Here is a 20835-nt window from a genome sequence, read left to right on the forward strand (position 1 = left end):
ACAAACAATTAATGTGCATAATTAAACAACTCTACTAGAAAGTTCTATGGAATAAAATACTAGTTTTTGACAGATCTGATATACAGCTAGGGAATTTGGGCTCTCCGTAACTAAGATATGCAAAAAAAAAAAGTGTCAGGATATCCTAGGATCCCTGTAATAGCGTGAAACATGTATTCCCTAGATTGGATGTTATTGTGACTATTACACTCTTACTACGTCATGCTACTTTTGACCAATAAAACGGTACGAAAGGACGTATTTCAACCAATCATGGCTGCTTATCGCACAATTTTATCGCGTCCCTAGCATTTGTTTAATTTTATCGCATCCCTAGCATTTGTTTAATTTTATCGCGTCCCTAGCATTTGTTTCTTTGTTTGCCAACATTTGAAACTGCGCTGGTCTGGACGTCAAAAATATATATATAAATTTACAAACCACTCCAGTCGATGCACAGCAGTTTCAAATATGACTCGCATTGGCATTCAAGAACAAGAATTAATAAAAATCACTTATCATACCTATGCATCTTCTGAAATCCGATTTACAAATAAATGAAGAGCACCATTCGGAAATCCTGAATAAGTTGAATACACCATGTAGGCCTAAATCAACGAGTTCCACTTCTATTACGCACACGTCCAATATAACATCAATTGAACCACCAACCACATTCAAATTTGAAAATTGTACATTCAATAATTATTCCTTTTAAAATTATTCATTCGGAAATTCTGAGTAAGTTGAATACACCATGTAGGCCTAAATCAACGAGTTCCACTTCTATTACGCACACGTCCAATATAACATCAATTGAGCCACCAACCACATTCAAATTTGAAAATTGTACATTCAATAATTATTCCTTTTAAAATTATTCATGTTTATTTTTTATGTCATTGTCGTTAATTAAAACTTTTCTAACACTTGTGTATATTAGTTAGGTTATGTTATAGCTTCTGCTCTGAGAGGATAAAAAGAACTTCTGCTATATGATATTATGGATAGTCACGTATCAGAGATTGTTTAATATTAAGATTTATTGAATAGTAATCATTACAGTGTCTGTATAAAGACACTACTGCCATCTAGCATGCATCTAGCGTAATATTTGTAATGTTGAGATGGTACAATAATACATTTGAAGACAGTTGTATTTTCGTAAGTCAATTAATATTTTATTGTATTGGAGTACTTCGTTACTTCTAATCTTTATATACTTTCTTCTAATCGTGTAATAGTCAATTAAATCCCACTCGAGTTTTGATTTTCTCTAGATAAATCAAAACGTCTAGTGAGATTACTGTTGATAAAGCTTATTTAAATTTTTAAGGAATTGGCTCTTATTTATAAGGATTGTGAATATGACTGAGCAAGAAATAAATTAAAGATGTGTTGTTTTTAATTTTATTTATTTATTTATTTATTTATTTATTTATTTATTTATTTATTTATTTATTTACTAGCCATATCCGTGCGCTTCGCTGCACTTGTTATAAATAAATATCATTAATTTATATCCGTTATATTTCCAAAAACAACTTTGTTATTGTTAGTGAATAATTAATTTATTATTAATAAAATTATAAATCGTTTGCTACTGAATTACTTTCAAAGTTGATTTAGAACTATGATTTAAATGTGGGGAATATAAAGACAGCAATGCATATAAATTGTTACGGAATATTAGAATGGGGTAGTACTTATAAAACTAACCTTATCCACTGAATTTATTATAGAAAATAATAATTAAAATACGTCTAAAAAGACCTATTCATTATCCTACCGAAAATTTGTTTTTAGAATTTAATGTCTTGACAAATTTATATCAATGTATTATTAAATTTTATAGGCTACATAAAAATCACACATATTTCAAATCATACACCCACAAACACAAAACCAAAGTCATGGATACAATACATTTGTTTGAACCCAAGTGTTTAACGAGCACTTCTTTCAACCATAGTACTAATATTTATAACAACTTAATAAAGAAATACCCTCATCTATTTAGCTCCAACAGTTACAAATTTTAAAATATAATGTAAGCAATTCGTTATGAGTAAATATTAATTTTTATATGTAATTTTATTGTAATTTATTCATTTTGTATCGAATATCCTCTCCTGAGGACGAGATCACTCTCGTTCAGGGGAGTGCTAGAATTTTGTATATTTACAATTTTCTTTGTATTATATTTCTCTGGTAATACTTACTTACTTACAAATGGCTTTTAAGGAACCCGAAGGTTCATTGCCGCCCTCACATAAGCCAGCCATCGGTCCCTATCCTGTGCAAAATTAATCCAGTCTCTATCATCATACCCCACCTCCCTCAAATCCATTTTAATATTATCTTCCCACCTACGTCTCGGCCTTCCCAAAGGTATTTTCCCCTCTGGCCTCCCAACTAACACTCTATATGCATTTCTGGATTCGCCCATACGTGCTACATGCCCTGCCCATCTCAAACGTCTGGATTTAATGTTCCTAATTATGTCAGGTGAAGAATACAATGCGTGCAGCTCTGCGTTGTGTAACTTTCTCCATTCTCCTGTAACCTCATCCCTCTTAGTCCCAAATATTTTCCTAAGAACCTTATTCTCAAACACCCTTAAACTATGTTCCTCTCTCAAAGTGAGAGTCCAAGTTTCACAGCCATACAGAACAACCGGTAATATAACTGTTTTATAAATTCTAACTTTCAGATTTTTTTACAGCAGATTGGATGATAAAAGCTTCTCAACCGAATAATAACAGGCATATCCCATATTTATTCTGTGTTTAATTTCCTCCCGAGTGTCATTTATATTTGTTACTGTTGCTCCCAGATATTTGAATTTTTCCACCTCTTCAAAGGATAATTTATAATTTTTATATTTCCATTTCGTACAATATTCTCGTCACGAGACATAATCATATACTTTGTCTTTTCGGGATTTGCTTCCAAACCTATCTCTTTACTTGCTTCCAGTAAAATTCCCGTGTTTTCCTTAATCGTTTGTGGATTTTCTCCTAACATATTCACGTCATCCGCATAGACAAGCAGCTGATGTAACCCGTTCAATTCCAACCCCTCTCTGTTATCCTGGACTTCCCTAATGGCATACTCTAGAGCAAAGTTAAAAAGTAAAGGTGATATTGCATCTCCTTGTTTTAGCCCGCAGTGAACTGGAAATGCATCTGACAGAAACTGACCTATACGGACTCTGATGTACGTTTCACTGAGACACATTTTAATGAATGGAACTAGTTTCTTGGGAATACCAAATTAAATAAGGATATCATATAAAAATTATTATTATTATTATTATTATTATTATTATTATTATTTAGAAGACCTGACAGAAAAAGACCTTTTGGGAGGCTGAGACGTAGATGGGAGGATAATATTGAAATGGATTTCAGGGAGGTGGGATATAATGCTAGGAACTGGATTAAACTTGCTCAGGATAGGGATCGATGGCGGCAATGAACCTCCAAAATATATTTGTAAGTAAGAAAGTTAATTGACAATTAAACCTGTGAAGTACTGACAATAATTTCCAGGGAAAAATTGTTCCGTGGCCGGGTATCGATCCCGGGACCTCTGGTTGAACGTACCAGCGCTCTGCCAACTGAGCTACCCGAGAACTCCACCCGACACCGTCCCAACTTTTCCCTTTGTATCCACACAACTCGCGTGGGCTGACGAAACGCCAGAGACCCACATCGAGTGCACACAATCTCTGTGTGACTTGGAATTGTGGTTTTCTGTTAACGTACACAGTAACGTATATATTATGCAAATCTAGTCTTTCAGATGAAGCTCCCTGTAAAACAGATTTGAATAATTTTAAGGGAAAAATTGTTCCGGGGCCGGGTATCGATCCCGGGACCTCTGGTTGAACGTACCAGCACTCTGCCAACTGAGCTACCCGAGAACTCCACCCGACACCGTCCCAACTTTTCCCTTTATATCCACAAAACTCGCGTGGGCTGACGAAACGCCAGAGACCCATATCGAGTGCACACAATCTCTCTGTGACTTGGAATTGTGGTTTTCTGTTAACGTACACAGTGACGTATATATTATGCAAATGTAGTCTTTCAGGTAAAGCTCCCTGTAAAGCATATTTGAATAATTTGAAGGGAAAAATTGTTCCCGGGCCGGGTATCGATCCCGGGATTTGCAAGTACTGGTGGTATTCATAGACATTTCGCAGCACGCGCTACGAGCGTACTAAGCTAGCCCCGGTTATCCACTGGTTACTTGTACAGAATTCAAATCATATCCTATCGCTAACACTGGTTTATGAATACGAAAAACGCTGGTAATCCACCGAAAGCTCGCGCTAAAAATGTCTATGAATACGGCCCGAATTGTCTTGTAAAGCGTTGAATTTGACGAAAATTTGATCGTGCACAAGCAGCTTTAATCACTTGAAGAGAGACGCTAAGAAAACAGAGCCTTTCTACTGGCGGGGAATGCAGCGTTTACCTGTCATCGTCGGTGGAACTCAGGCGAGGCAGAGCACGTTTAAATCCAAACCGCAGCTGGAAGGCCCGCACATTCTGGAGCACTGCACCGACACTCATCACTCCACTGAGAGAAGTGACATGCCAAGCTGATCACTTGCACGTATTCTTCTCCAACAATTATTATTATCCTTTAATTACGGCCCTGCTCCTTCGAGCGTGACCACACGGCACGCGAAGCTGAGGGGACGAGGACGCACGTCTTCTGTTAGCTACACCAACTCAATTGCTACTTTGTTGCTGCTACTATCAACATTGTTTCCGTTGCAACTGTTCTTGTTGCAATTAGTAACCATGACAGTGAATGATAGTGGTAACAGTGACACCAGAATTCTTAAAATAATAATAATAATAATAATAATAATAATAATAATAATAATAATAATACTTACTTATTGGATTTTAAGGAACCAAGAGGTTCATTGCCGCCCTCACATAAGCCCGCCATTGGTCCCTATCCTGAGCAAGATTAATCCAGTCTCTATCATCATATCCCACCTCCCTCAAATCCATTTTAATATTATCTTCCCATCTACGTCTCGGCCTCCCCAAAGGTCTTTTTCCCTCCGGCCTCCCAACTAACACTCTATATGCTTTTCTGGATTCGCCCAAACGTGCTACATGCCTACTAATTATGTCAGGTGAAGAATACAATGCGTGCAGTTCTGTGTTGTGTAACTTTCTCCATTCTCCTGTAACTTCATCCCTCTTAGCCCCAAATATTTTCCTAAGAACCTTATTCTCAAACACCCTTAACCTATGTTCCTGTCTCAAAGTGAGAGTCCAAGTTTCACAACCATACAGAACAACCGGTAATATAACTGTTTTATAAATTCTAACTTTCAGATTTTTTGACAGGAGACTGGATGATAAGAGCTTCTCAACCGAATAATAACACGCATTTCCCATATTTTTCTGTGTTTAATTTCCTCCCGAGTATCATTTATATTTGTTACTGTTGCTCCAAGATAATAATAATAATAATAATAATAATAATAATAATAATAATAATGATAATAATAATAATGATAATTGACAGGAAATTAATTGAATCTATATAATTACGTGTGAAACGTTTATTCATTCATTCATAGTTTTCTGATCAAGCGCAGGTCTTTCACTGCAAACCCAATATTCTCCAATATTTCCTATTATCCGCCTTCCTCTTTGTCTCCTCATATGATCCATATACCTTAATGTCGTCTATCATCTGATATCTTCTTCTGCCCCAAACTTTTCTTTCGTTCACCATTCCTTCCAGTGCATTCTTGAGAAGCCAGTTCATTCTCACCCAGTGATCCAACCAATTCCTTTTTTTCTTCTTGATCAGTTTCAGTATCATAACATTTATGCTGTTCGTGATTATTATTGTGGATAATTCTGGGACAGTAAGGATATTTGGGATTTGAAATAAAGTCTGATATTTATCTTCTCTTCTGTCTTCATACACGACTCGTGCGTACGTTATCGGCCGTGGCTCGAGTGACATTCTATAATTTATTTTCACTGCCATAAGTACCTATATAGTAACTCGCTTAACTCTTACAAAAAATTCCCAGCATGTAATATGTGTATCGATATGTTTAATATTGAGTGCTCAGTGCAATTCACAGGAAAACTTTACAAGCTGTAAAATTTACGAAAATGATAAGAACTACTTCATTTTTCGCAAATGAATATATTGATTTTTGCAAACATTTCTAAGCTGGGAATATGCAGAATTTCGAAGGCCGTCAAACTTGTATTAGTAAAGTTGTAGTGTATTTAAATATGAACAAATGAAAGTAGATCTACAATACATTAAAACGGTATTCTTTCTGGACAGTTGAAAGAACTTTGTGAACTAACTCGCTTTACTAAATTTATTAATTTCTTCTTTCTTCTTCTTCTTCTTCTTCTTCTTCTTCTTCAAATAATGATATTGGTAGTATCCAAATCCCTTATTTATTATACATTGGTATCAATATATTACTATAAATTGACACATCACATTATATAATAGGTATTTGTGCCCTTATCGGATGTTGAGACGCCATTTTTGGAAATATGACTGACGTGTACATTCTGCGATGCCCGTCATTTTAGTTGCGAAAAGAGGAATGGCCACTCCATTCAATGTTACAACAACAGTGAAGTTCAATTTCCAGCAATTCGACAGTATGTTACAATTTGAACATTGTATACAAAGAACGTCTTGGAGATATCGGACAGTGAAAAATAATTAAAAGTAAGATAAATGCACATACCGATTTCCCTTTTATTAAAATATATTCTCCCTTAAAGATTATTTCATAATAACCAGTCCACTAAATATTAATACATAGGCCTATTGGTTATCTAAAAATTAGGTTTTTCAGAAATCTTGCATTGTATCGACAATTTTATTGTCAAAGTGTTAAAATCTGGCTGTAGGAAGTATAATAAGTGCCGTGTTTTAAAATTGAATGCATTTTTGATGGCATGTTGCCGTCACGTGCTACTAGTTCTCTGTAACAGTGGGGACGAAAGGTACGCATTGCTATGATGATAATAACTTTAAGAAACAATTAATTCCACACTCCGCAGACCTTGTTCAATAGATTTGTGAAGAATATTGCAACAATAGCAGTGACTGTGTGATGTGTACAAGGAGAATTTTAGTTTTACCGCTAAATAAAGACCAGGAACTGGATGACACGTGTCTGTGATGTACGAGTACACTTTCATCAGAATGACTCGAAGCGTTGACCGCTTTCCGCTCAGCCACGCATAGACACGTTCTCTTAGGTGCATATGTATAGCAAATGAATAAGAGCTGAAAACAAAAGATCTAACTTTCGCAATTAATTGTCCGAAAGTGAATCATTTCTGGTGCCTTGTGAGAATGAATAAAATAGGATCACGCACATGCGTGTGTCGAATTCATTCCACTAATAGAAACCATGACAGAAAAGGAAATAAGGCTAATATGAATACTAGTAGAGACAAAAATTAGCCGAACATATACAGATAACTTTGTCACAGACGACATGTAACACCACCTTCACCTTCACCACCTTCTGGGCAGTGACACCTTTCTGCCACAGCCCATCTTTGGTCACTTCCCGAAGAGCGCGCGTGACATGAATTTTCACCTCTTCGGCTGAAGCAAACCGTTATCCCTTGAGTAGGGATTTGACCTTTGGAAATAGAAATCTGCTGGAGTAAGATCTGGAGAACATGGACAGATATTTTGTGTTGTGAGAAGGATTCGCTTACCAAGAGCGACAGATGTGCTGGGGTATTGTCATGATTGTCCTTAACACAAATTGGGTCTTTTATGTTCAACTGCATCCGAAGACATCGAAGAATTACAACATACGTCTCCTTACTGATAGTTCGACCATCAGGAATAAATTCGAAATGTACGAGACCCTGGATATCGAAGAACACTTCAAGCATTACTTTCCCCTTTGATCGGTCGGCACACTGAGACTATACGCCTGTAGAGCAGGCCACATGCCACACGGACAAGGCAGAGAAGTTGCCTATAGAGCATGGCGTTGCCATCCGAAGTTCGGGTACTTTCTGACTCTAGTAATATAAGTTAATGTAAGTTTCCCTTGATCATAATTGATTTTCAGCACATATGACGACGAACTGATCAGAAAGAGAAAAAGGAATTGGTTGGGTACTGGCTGAGAAGAAATTGCCTACTAAAGGGTGCATTGGAAGGAATGGTGAACGGCAGAAGAGTTCGGGGCAAAAGATATCAGATGATAGACGACATTAAGATAATGTATATGGATCATATGCGGACACAAAGAGGAAAGCAGAAAATAGGAAAGATTGGAGAAAGCTAGGTTTGCAGTGAAAGACCTGCCTTTGGACAGAACACTGAATGACTAAATGAATGAATAAATAAATAAATAAATAAATAAATAAATAAATAAATAAAATCTATAAGTGAAAAAATAGAAAAATGCAAACATGGAAAAGTGGAAAATGGAAAAATAAAAAATAAATGAGTAGAAAAATGGAAAATGGAAAATATGAAAGCATGAAAAAATAAAAAAACAATTAACCAAAAAAATGAAAAATAGAAAAGTGAAAAAATAAAAAATAGAAAATAAAAATAAATCAATAATGAAAAATTGAAAAATGAATGAGTGAAGGAATAAAATAAATAAATAAATAAATAAATGAGTAAATGAGTAAATGAGTAAATGAATAAATGAGTAAATGAAGAAATGAATAAATGAATGAATGAATGAATAAATAAATAAATAAATAAATAAATAAATAAATAAATAAATAAATAAATAAATAAATAAGTAAATAAATAAACTAATAAAATCAATAAATGAAAAATAGAAAAATGCAAACGTGAAAAAGTGGAAAAATGGAAAAATAAAAAAAATGAGAAATCAGAAAAATGTAAAATGAAAAAAATGAAAGAACGAAAAAATAAAAAAAAAACAATTAACCGAAAAGTGAAAAATAGAAATGTGAAAAAATAAAAAATAGAAAATAAAAAGAAATTAAGAATGAAAAATTGAAAAATGAATAAATGAATGAGTGAAGGAATAAAATAAATAAATAAATAAATAAATAAATAAACTAATAAAATCAAATGAAAATAGAAAAATGCAAACATGGAAAATTGGAAAAATGGAAAAATAAAAAAATGAGAAAGTAGAAAAATAGAAAATGAAAAAAATGAAGAAACGAAAAAAACAATTAACCGAAAAATGAAAAATAGAAAAGTGAAAAAAGTAAAAAATAGAAAATAAAAATAAATTGAAAATGAAACATTGAAAAATGAATAAATGAATGAATGAAGGAATAAAGATAAATAAATAAATGAGTAAATGAATAAATAAATAAATAAATGAGTAAATGAATAAATAAATAAATAAATAAATAAATAAATGAGTAAATGAGTAAATAAATAAATAAATAAACAAATAAAAAACAAAATCTTCTTCTAATTTTTAGAGTAGTTTTTAAATCATAAAATTATCTTTAAAAATCGGACGGTGCGTTTAACATCATCTTTGGTGTACTGAGTTTATAGGGGCTCAAAATCGTTTTATTTCCTAATAATCCATGACTTACACGTCACCCTATCTGAATTATTCTCAACCAGCATTACTTGAGATTCCTTTCCGTTGCACCTCACTGTTGACACACCTGCGGGTCACGGTGAAATCCCCAAACATCACATAACCACAGTCTAATATTCCGTATGCACTCATGGAGATGTGGCTAGCCGCATGGCGTGGCCACGAAGGCTGTAATTGTGCTCTGCGAACTCGTATTTATTACGTGATCCGGTGAAGCATACAGAAAAGTGAAATGAGAGGTGTGCCCGGGCGCTCGTGCCTGGCTGGATGCACCCACAGCGTGCACGATCGGCTGACGCGAAAATTGGTGGGTGGAGTGAGGGCGCGCGAGATGCTACACGCGAGTCTAGCCTGCGATTCTCGCCCACAGCGAATCATTCATCACGGCCCACTACACTTCGCGTTCCTCTGGATGGTAGGAAAGTTATCATCATCATAATCTTTATAATAATCAACATCGATATCATAACCATCTTCATAACTTTGTCATTGTTAACGTAACCATTATCTATAGTAATTTCAGACTTCGAGTGACATTTATTAGGACTATTTCGTGAATAATATAATAATATAATAATAATAAAATTCGCTCAGAAAATGTTAATAATTGTATATTTATGAATACTTAACCTATTCAGACATTGTGAAGTCGAAATAGATGAATATCGATTATTGCAATGAAGAAATTGGATGTTATTCAGTAATGCCAATTGAGAAAAACGAAATACAGGTTTAACAATTTTAATTATTGCGCTTTTCTCTTGTTATCTTAACAAATACATTTTAATTATCTGCTGAAATCATAATTTAATTTATACATTTTATAATACAAATAACCTGATTAATACATTAATTAAATGAACAATTGTTATGAAGGAGTGTCATTTTCTTCAGATACAACGGACATGGAGTTAGAAATGAAAATGTAGATGTGGAAGTAGAATTTCGCTTTTTATTTAGCACAATGGATTCATGCTCCTCGATTTACGGATACTGACTAAACAACAGAACGACCGTGCGATAAATTGATAGTGATAAATCGAGCTGCAAAAATTATCGCGCTGTATGACTGTGATTAGTTGGAATTAAAAATTTCATTGCACTTCATTGATCGAAATGAAGTGACGCCATACAAACGAAATAGTCGTTGTAATAATCATAATTTTCAAGTACAGTATGTGCGAAAACAAAAATACTGAAATAGGCTAAACTTTCTGTTATTGCGCATGTTTGACTTTCATTCATTCGTAGTAGTATGTCACATAATTGGACTTCGCTTGTTAAATAAATAAATAAAAAATAAATTAATAAAAAATATAAATAAATAAAAATAATAAATAAATAAAAAAAATAAAAATAAATAAAAAATAATAAATAAATAAAAATAAATAAATAGTAATAAATAAATAAATACAAATAAATAAAAATAAATAAATAAAAAAATAAAACTAAGTAAATAAAGAAAAACATACATAAATAAATATGATTGTACTCAAAATGTATTCATTTTAATTTTTCGATTTTCTAAGAAGGGGTACACAATTTTTTTTATTTTAAAGCTCATTTTTAATAAATTTACTGTTTCTGGACGGAAAATTATATATATTTTTATTTATTATTATTTTTTTTTAATTTCTTCTTTCATTTTCCCTCTTTAAAATGGTATGTCACATATGATTATTGCTAAAATTTTTATCCATGTTACCTTTTCGTTTTCTACGGAGGTGTGGTAGTATATGTAGTCATTCATTCATTCATTCATTATAGTTTTCTGCCTAAGTGATTGCAAGCCCAGCATAGATGGAATGCCGGTAGGAGAAACGGCAGTACCTGCAAAAGCTTACTACCGAACAGTTTTTGTCCACTGCAAATTGCACTCTGACCTAGCAGTATTTGAACCAAGGTCTCCAGCATGAGAAACTGATGCTCTAGCCGTTTGGCTAAAGATCCATCTCTCTTGGTGAGTTCTGGCGTTTCTCCATCCTGTCAAACGGAATGTATTGCCTAACCTAACACTTGCTGAAGGTTATTCTCCGAAGTTCATCGTCAGCCGAATGCTAAATGAGTTGTTAGAGTCGTGCCCTCAGGTTACGGGAAGCCAGATCACATCTACATGCAGATTCGCCGAGAATGCTGGCTCGCAGACCATTGACTCCGGGCACGCAACGGGTTGGAATACAAACGAAGCAAGGCTTTCTCTGCTCTTACATTAGTTTCTGCATTATTTTCCTTGATGTCTTGAGACTTTCACAATCGTCTTAAGTCAACTGATGACTTAAGGGGTTAGGTACAGCTTACAGCAGTAACATTTTTGAAATATTCAACATTTTTTTCCCTCCATTACTGTATCTTGTACAAAATGAAAATCAGTATGTGTAAAACACTGTCCTTCTGCTATATGAAAAAAATATTTTTACGATTAAAAAAAATTATTTATATACTGTATATATATTTTTCTTTTTCAAAATTCAGTTCACTGTGCAGTGATGAAGCGTTTCCCACAAAACTAAAAAACTATCCAACATTCTATCACAGTCTAGTATATACAGTCGCGAAGCTCAATACGTAGTAAATATGCTAACATTAGATAGTTGCTCACCACTAGGATCGCTAATATCGCCTCATTACAGGCAATGCAAAATAGTACCGTCACAGTCTATTGTTTCTAGCACCCTCAAAACTCAAGCTTCGTGACTGTATATAGTAGACTGTGATTCTACGATGAAATTTTTTGTGTGTATTTATGTATGTCATATCTACAATATGATGCAAGATCACTTCTCTACCTTTGATAGATTGTGTGATAAAGAATAAATTCCTCAGAGCCTACTAGATCTCGGTGCTATCTCAACTTCGCTGCCTGTTGTGTGGGTACGTTCGTGTGATGAAGAGTTGTGTCAAATAGTGACACACACACACACACACTAAAACACACCCTAATCAAATTCTCAACACACAGATCAATTTCAGAACACACATGCTATTTGACACAACTCTTCATCACACGAACGCACCCACACAACAGGCAGCGAAGTTGACATAGCGCCGAATCTAGTAGGCTCTGAGGATGGTGTCAAGTAACACCGAAACAGCTGTGAGCCGCACATGTTTACATAATTAACACGAGTAAGATCGCCATTTAATCAATTTTTATTTAGTGATATTATGATTATAATGATAATGATTATGGATTATTCCGTCTAGTATAGTGAAGATAAGACCGCCTACAAGTTTTCATCTAAGCGGTCTGTGGTTCTATTCCCGAAATGGGGAATGGAAGAGATTTACCTTTTGTCTCTTGTCATGTAATGTCCTGTGTCGTCGCAGCGGTGGCCCTGTGTTGTGCTGACCATATGAGTAGAGAGGCCTGCAATGTGTGCCTGTCTAGTGCTGATCTAAGGGTGTAGGCTACCTTCCCCTACCTACATTCTAATTTGATATCAGAAGAAGAGTTGAAATATGACGAAGAAAGAAAGGAATATCGAGGATAATCTTGTTCTTGGTGCGAGATGGTGAATTGTTCTTGGACAATGGAATCCTCAGAGCGCGAAGGTCGGGGTTCTGGCTAGCACATGCTCATAGAAACGTACACACAACCGTAAGCTATACAAGGAGCGAGTCCGCAGGGAGTGGGGCAATTAGTTGCGCTCCTTGACCAATTACAATTAGCGATATTATATACTACTAATGACACTTTATGATTAGCAACAGAAGTGCTCAAATTCGGTCAAATGCTCATATATAGCCTACCTTAGGGCGAATGGTCATAAATCATGTAGATCTGAGGAAAAAATCTTGCACAATAGGCACCTCATCTAAAACGATTAATTAAAAGAACACTATGGTGAAATAATGCTGAAAAATTAAGAAAATCCACTTGTTTTGCTTTTATGATTGTAATTATATTTCAGACTTTTAAATTATCTAGCCATATAACCAAATGTGGGCAAACATACGGTGCGTAAGTGAGTTGAGAGAAATGTTTGTTTTTTTTTTTTTTTCAATACTGCTTTCTGGACTTCAATATTTTACGCAGTTTAATGAAGCGAGTACACTTGAGCCAACCCTGTCGAGGAGGTTCTAACCCCATCACAGGAAGTCTATGCCCAACATGGGACATCATGGCTATCCTTCATTCAGTCATTCATTCATTCATCGAATAAAAAAGTTACTTGCACAACAGTTATTACCAGATTGGTCTGAAACTTGCCACAGAAGTCAGTTAAATTTGATAAATAAAATTTAATTAGCACTTTTATGAAATATTAATATTAAGTTCCTTCAGAGCATATTCATATTAAAATATGTTGTAATGGTAAATTCATGAAATTTTAAAATTTGTCGTGACTGTCCCTTAGGCAGAAAACTATGAATTAATGTATGAATGAATGAATTTTATTAATACATAATATACTACCATCCAGTAGCGTAGCATGAAATTTTGAGCAGGGGAAGCTAACTCAAGTTGTCTTTCATGCAATATGAGAAAACGTATTACAAAAATACAGTCTTAAAATAAATAGTAGTCAATTTCAAGTCAGCAGTCGAAGATTGGTTGGAACCTCGTAAGTAACACCAATAAGGCATGACCTCAAATGATACGTAGTAAAATATGATTTCACGGTTTACACATATCTCTTAACAAATGGACACGTATACGTATAACATTAGCTCACTCCCTGTCATACTTAGAGAAATCACAATATTAGTATCATTACGTAGCCTTAGTATGCGTCTGTCTTTTGGCTGTGTCCTTCATTGACAGCAAGGGAGTCGGTCATTTCTTTTTTAAATCACACTTTTGTTCGTAAGTCAGTCTTGATAATACAATTGTCCTAAAAAATTCAAGTAAATTAGTGTCAGGAACTGTTATTTCGCTAATTATTTATTATATCAGCCACAATGCACACTAACACTTCAACTGAACACAACTGACGAAAAGGGGTAACTCGGAAACTACTTATTTTAAATGTTAAAGCTAGCTTTTTGCGAGCCTTGCGACTAGGGTAGTTTAGTTAGAAAGGGATGGAAAATCTGCGGGGTGGGTTACACAGAAGAAACCGGTCTGCTTGGAAGCTGGTGTGTGCAGGCTTCTTGTTTACTGCTGCATCACAAATCATCCTGAGGTGCCGCATCACAATATTTAACGCGTGAATATAAATTCTATTAAAATTAATAAATAATTTTGTTCATAAACTGCAGGTTTATTATGAAATTATTATTAACTGGGGAAGCTAAGCTTTTTAGCTTACATTGACGCTACGCCACTGCTACCATCCCCTCTTTAGAAAAACGAAAAGGTAATATGGATAACATTTTAGCGATAATAATATGTGATATCCATTTCAAAGAGGTAAAATGAAAGAAGATATTAAATATATATGTACAATTTTCCGCCCAAAATTCTCAAATTTATGAAAAATGAGTTTTACAATTAAAAATTGTGTCCAAAAATCTGACAACTCTAAGCTAATAACAATATTAATTTGAAATAACATCTGGTAAGGGGAAAGGTGCTGGTAGCGTGGGAATAAGTGCCTCTGAAGCAATAATTCCAGTTTTTCAGAACTCGGGGTTAAAAAGCCAAGCACGCGGTGGCCCATATTCGCTTTGCGTCATAAGCGCAGATTGGGCAATATTTAGGTTATGAAGCAGCGTTATTTCCAATTCGATGTGCGTTGCCGGAAGTGTCTCGCCTTCCTGGCTCAGGTGTGACCGACGGCCTTGTCCAATCAGCTCCGCCGTAACGGAACGGAATCGCCCGCTGACCAGCATCGTTAAGTTGCAACATAGCAACCAGATTCCGCGCTTCTGTTTTGTTTACGTGCCCTGGTTATTTAATTTCGGACATCTCACAATTCCAACACACGCAAGTTTTGCGTGTTCGGTTCAGTGACAAAATCTGGGGGCGTTGACAAAGGGGGATATTGCCCACCGCTGTGGAGGGTCTGATTGCAAAACGGCGGGCCAGGGTTCACGTTACCTGGGCCCTATTCCACAAAAGTATGGAATATTACATTTCAAGTAAATTCACTGTAAATTGTACAAATTATGTGGATTGTATTCACACAAAAGTATGATATACAAATGTACTTTATTACTCCATACTTACAAATTACAAGTAAAATTAGCATTATTCTGTTCCATAAAATAATTAGTATTAATTCATATAAATTTTGTAGGCCCAAAAATGTACAATTTTCTCTACCAACTAAATATAATGATTCATATTTTTAATACAAGAATATTTTAAAGTAATTTTATTAGTGTTATATCAATATATAATTGAGGGGCTCGGGAGTAAAACATGGTAAATGACATTTCAGTGTTTTGAAGTTATTAGGTAGGTAAACACTTATACATGCAACAGTTTGTATAGCGACATCATTTTATTTTTACTTCAATTTTTATTGTACCTGAGGTTTTGAATGTACTTCACTCCCACCCCTTCTACTAATGAAGTTCAACCGTCCTCCACACAGATCCAAGACCGTACATACAGTCATAGTAAACAGTACGTTCCAAAAATATGTTCGAGTTTTCCAGTGACGAAAGAGCTTTCAATATTGAATCATTTTCGCACAGGTACTGTCGTCCATTTGCCTACGTCTTATCCCGGTTTCCCCCACCAGCTTTTATTCGCCAGCTAGTAGCTGGGCTGTCTTAGCTCCTTTCTCAGAACATTAATTTCTGTTAGGAATTGGACGTCTACGTAATATTATAGAACTGTTTAAAATAACTTAAATAAAAGGGTCTCGTTAAGTAATCAACTGTCACGTGATTTCCTCCCTTTCTACGACCCTGCGACATAACCACTTGGACGGACAGTAGATAGTATGTCTGAGTAATTTTATCTTTTCGGATCGGGCAGAAGTGAAGATTGAATTTACAGTACGTAAGGTACTATTTTATAGAGTAGGTACAGAATTATTTCAACATGAGTTACTAGTACGAAAGACAAAACTGGTAATTGAAATTAGGTACGATAGTCTATAGTGTCATAATATGTACATTAGAACTTAAGCCTGTATCGAAATGGACGGCCACCGTTTTAAAAAATGTGTTTAAATACCCATATTATGATTATTTTTCAATTTAACTTCATTCTCTATATTGTACGCAAATGTGCTGTAGATAGAATAATATACACTTGCACATTGAATACGTCCACATGGACAGTTCAGTTCGTGAATAAGAACACTTATTGTAAATACTATACTGTATTTTGATTAAACAAAAACCTAATGAAAATTATCAAATTCAAAAGCGCAATATTTGCCGGTTTACGTAAATGGATGAACTACTTTTCTTCCGTCCTATACCTAGTAAAGTGATTTGTTTGTATATTACGCCAGTATCATCGAACTCCAGTCGTGGAAGGGGGTAGTGAACGGCGTTGATCCAAAGGTATAGCGAGGTTAATATTAAAAATGTTAGTAAAATTATAATTACTAGCAAAGTAGGTCCTAAAATCTGTATACTTCTGTCATCTGTTGAGATGTTTGAAAACTACCTACTACATTAGACGTAGATTGTAAGATACCATATTATATAATACATATCTCATTTTTGACCCAAATGTAAGTTACCATGTTTTACACTCACGTTCCTCAATTTATGGCGTATGTGGGCTAGTAGTAGTCAAAGTGATAGCGATGTTAATGAATACATATAAAATTTAAAATATAATTTGTGTATAATGAACGTTTTAGTTTAAATGCAATAGAGGTGAAAAAAATGAAGGTTGTTGTTAGCGCAGTCTGTTGACTAAAATTGGTAATACTTCAATATTCACACAGAGCCAAAAACTAGAATTGCCTTTTGCTATACTATCGAAAATACACTATAAACTATTAGAATTGCAAGCTAATATGATAACAGAGTTCAAAAAAATATTTTAGCAACATTAATTTTTGCAGTAGTCCCTAAAATACAATATTACAATTCCATACTTTACAAGACTTTCAATTGTAATTTATAGTGTGTTATATCAGCCGAATGGGTTTTTTTTTTTCTGACGTTTTTCCTCAATAAATTCGAACCAGAATTGCTGCGTAACTTTCGGCGTTGGATCTCGGACACATTTCGTGAATATTAACTTCTACTTAATCTATCATTTAATAGTTTCAGGTTACTACAATACGCAAACACTTGTTTCGATGACATTTTTGCACATTTAAGGTGTTAGGTACAGCTTACAGCAGTAAAATTTTGGAAATATTCAACATTTTTTTCGTCCATTACTGTATCTTGGCCACCGGCGTAACTCTGTCGGCTAAGCCGCTTGCCTGCCGATCCGGAGTTGCGTTCGGGCGTGGGTTCGATTCCCGCTTGGGATTTTTCCGAGGTTTTCCCCAACCGTAAGGCAAATGTCAGGTAACTATGGCGATTCCTCGGCCTCATCTCGCCAAATACCATCTCACTATCACCAATCCCAACGACGCTAAATAACCTCGTAGTTGATACAGCGTCGTTAAATAACCAAGTAAAAAAATTACTATATCTTGTGCAATAATGGGATTTAGCATATGTAAGACACTGTCCTTCTCCTATATGAAGAAAAATATTTTTACGATTAAAAAAATTATTTACATTTTTTTTTTTTTTTCCAAAATTCAGTTCACTGTGCACTGATAAAGCGTTTCCTCCATAACTGAAAAAATATCCAACATTCTGTGATGAAATTTTTTGTGTGTATTTATGCATATCATATCTACAAGATGATACAAGATCACTTCTCTACCTTTGATAGATTGTCTGATAAAAAATAAATTCATTAACAAAAATGGTCAAATATCAGCATTTCTTTTAACACAAAATTTAAAAAATGTATATTATTTATTAAGGAATGTAGTTGAAAGAGCATGATATTGTAAACATGAGTTTCAGCAATAAAATAAAATAAAGCGAACATAAAAAGTCAACAAATTAATGAAGTTATGAGGGAAACGCTTCATCACTGCACAGTAAACTGCCAGCATATTAAATTTTTAAAAGAAAAAAATATATAAATAATGTTTTTAAATACTTACTTACTTACTTACTTACAAATGGCTTTTAAGGAACCCGAAGGTTCATTGCCGCCCTCACATCAGCCCGCCAGCGGTCCCTATCCTGTGCAAGATTAATCCAGTCTCTATCATCACACCCCACCTCCCTCAAATCCATTTTAATATTATCCTCCCATCTACGTCTCGGCCTCCCTAAAGGTCTTTTTCCCTCCGGTCTCCCAACTAACACTCTATATGCATTTCTGGATTCGCCCATACGTGCTACATGCCCTGCCCATCTCAAACGTCTGGATTTAATGTTCCTAATTATGTCAGGTGAAGAATACAATGCGTGCAGTTCTGTGTTGTGTAAACTTCTCCATTCTCCTGTAACTTCATCCCGCTTAGCCCCAAATATTTTCCTTAGCACCTTATTCTCAAACACCCTGAACCTATGTTCCTCTCTCAGAGTGAGAGTCCAAGTTTCACCCCAAGCTGGAGGACCACCCCTTATCGGCTGTCCACGACTGCTTATTCAATATATTCGCAGCTACCCTCCATATCTGGAGGCCGTCTCCTCTATCCGCAACCTGAGGACGCGCCATGCCATGGTGATAGGGACCCACAATACATGGAATGTTTTTAAATAGTAAAAATATTTTTTTCATGTAGTAGAAGGACAGTGTTTTACACATACCAATTTTCATTATTGTACAAGTAGGCTACAGTAATGAAGAAAAAAATGTTGAATATTTCCAAAAATTTTACTGTTGTAAGCTGTACCTAACCCCTTAAAAGACAAAACTAAAATACTTTCAATCATTTATTATCATCATACACTATTCTCTTAAATTGACCGAGCATATTTGAAATTAGATCAATGACTTTCCCAAAACATGCTATGAAATATTTCTTAAAAAACAACTTTTATCTCAAAATGGAAGCAAGAATGAGCAAAAAAATAATAACGATAATAATAATCATGTTAATAATGATAATGAAAATAATAATTATACGGTTTATGCTATTAGTCATTCCAATGGTCAAGAGATTTTCACAAAAGCCGAAATTCCCAAATTATGTGGTCAGCATACCTCAAACCAGCAACTGACAGATGGCTAGAAGAAGGAGGAGCTCGCTTGGTGGGAGAAGTAATGAGGATCAATTGTTTACCCATTATATACTTCAAAATTACGTACGATAGCATTCTAGGGTTGACACACACGAGGCAAACGCAAGAGAAGAAACACGTACCTTTGAAACAAGAATAAATCTCACATTTCTGTCGAGAATCAAATTCAGGCCTAATAGATTCGTAACCATCTTTAAGACATGGCGAAGGTCATGAACTTTGTAATATTTTACCCATTTTTTTTGTCTCTTATACTTTTCAGAAGCACTTCGTATGCCAAAACACATTGTTACTTAATTGTAAGAATTCTAATGTAAAAATTACTGCCCTACCTGAGTGCTTAGCATAGACAGACGAACATGTTTAAGCATTCACGTCACAGCCTCGCGGAGTGACGGGCCGACACGTCATAATTACCCGCCGCCTTGTATTTATTACGCGATCTCCCGCAAATGGAAGTGGACGCAATGGATTGCAAGCCGCACGGGATTTAATTAAAAGGTAACACGAGACTGACGTTTGTGAGTTTTGCTGACGCAGGCCCTACTAAATCTGGATGCACTCGGCTCTTTTAACGGCCACTAGGGAATGGGAAAAGTCTAAAGTAGGGGGAAAACAATAATTGATTGTTAAAAAGAGGTGTAACTGCTAGTGACGAACTTACAGCTTTTAAATTTGATCAATACAGTATTTATTTAAACAATTTCAAGGAAAAAATTGTTCCGAAGCCGGGTATCGATCCCAAGACCCTTCGCTTAGCGCACGAATGCTCTACCGACTGAGCTACCCAGGAACTACACCCAACACCCTCCAAATTTTTCCTTTTATATCCACACAACTCAAGTGGGCTGACAAGGTGCCAGAAACCCAACTTTGAGTGCACACAAACTCTGTGTGACTTGAATTGTGGTTTTCTGTTAACGTACCTACAGTGAAGTATATACTATGCAAATCTGACTTTCAGGTAGTAGCTTCCTGTGAATCATAATTGAATAATTTCAAGGGAAAAATTGTTCCGGAGCCGGGTATCGATCCCGAGACCCTTCGCTTAGCGCACGAATGCTCTACCGACTGAGCTACCCAGGAACTACACCCGACACCGTTCC

General features: G+C 35.2%; 1 protein-coding gene across 3 annotated transcripts in view; it reads right to left on the reverse strand.

Moving 5' to 3' along the window:
- LOC138696930 (uncharacterized) overlaps positions 1-20835 on the reverse strand; it is a 235465-nt gene that overhangs the window by 46868 nt on the left and 167762 nt on the right. The gene's annotated exons all lie outside the window — the stretch shown is intronic.

Source organism: Periplaneta americana, chromosome 3 (assembly GCF_040183065.1).
Source record: "Periplaneta americana isolate PAMFEO1 chromosome 3, P.americana_PAMFEO1_priV1, whole genome shotgun sequence".
Lineage (NCBI taxonomy): Eukaryota > Metazoa > Arthropoda > Insecta > Blattodea > Blattidae > Periplaneta > Periplaneta americana.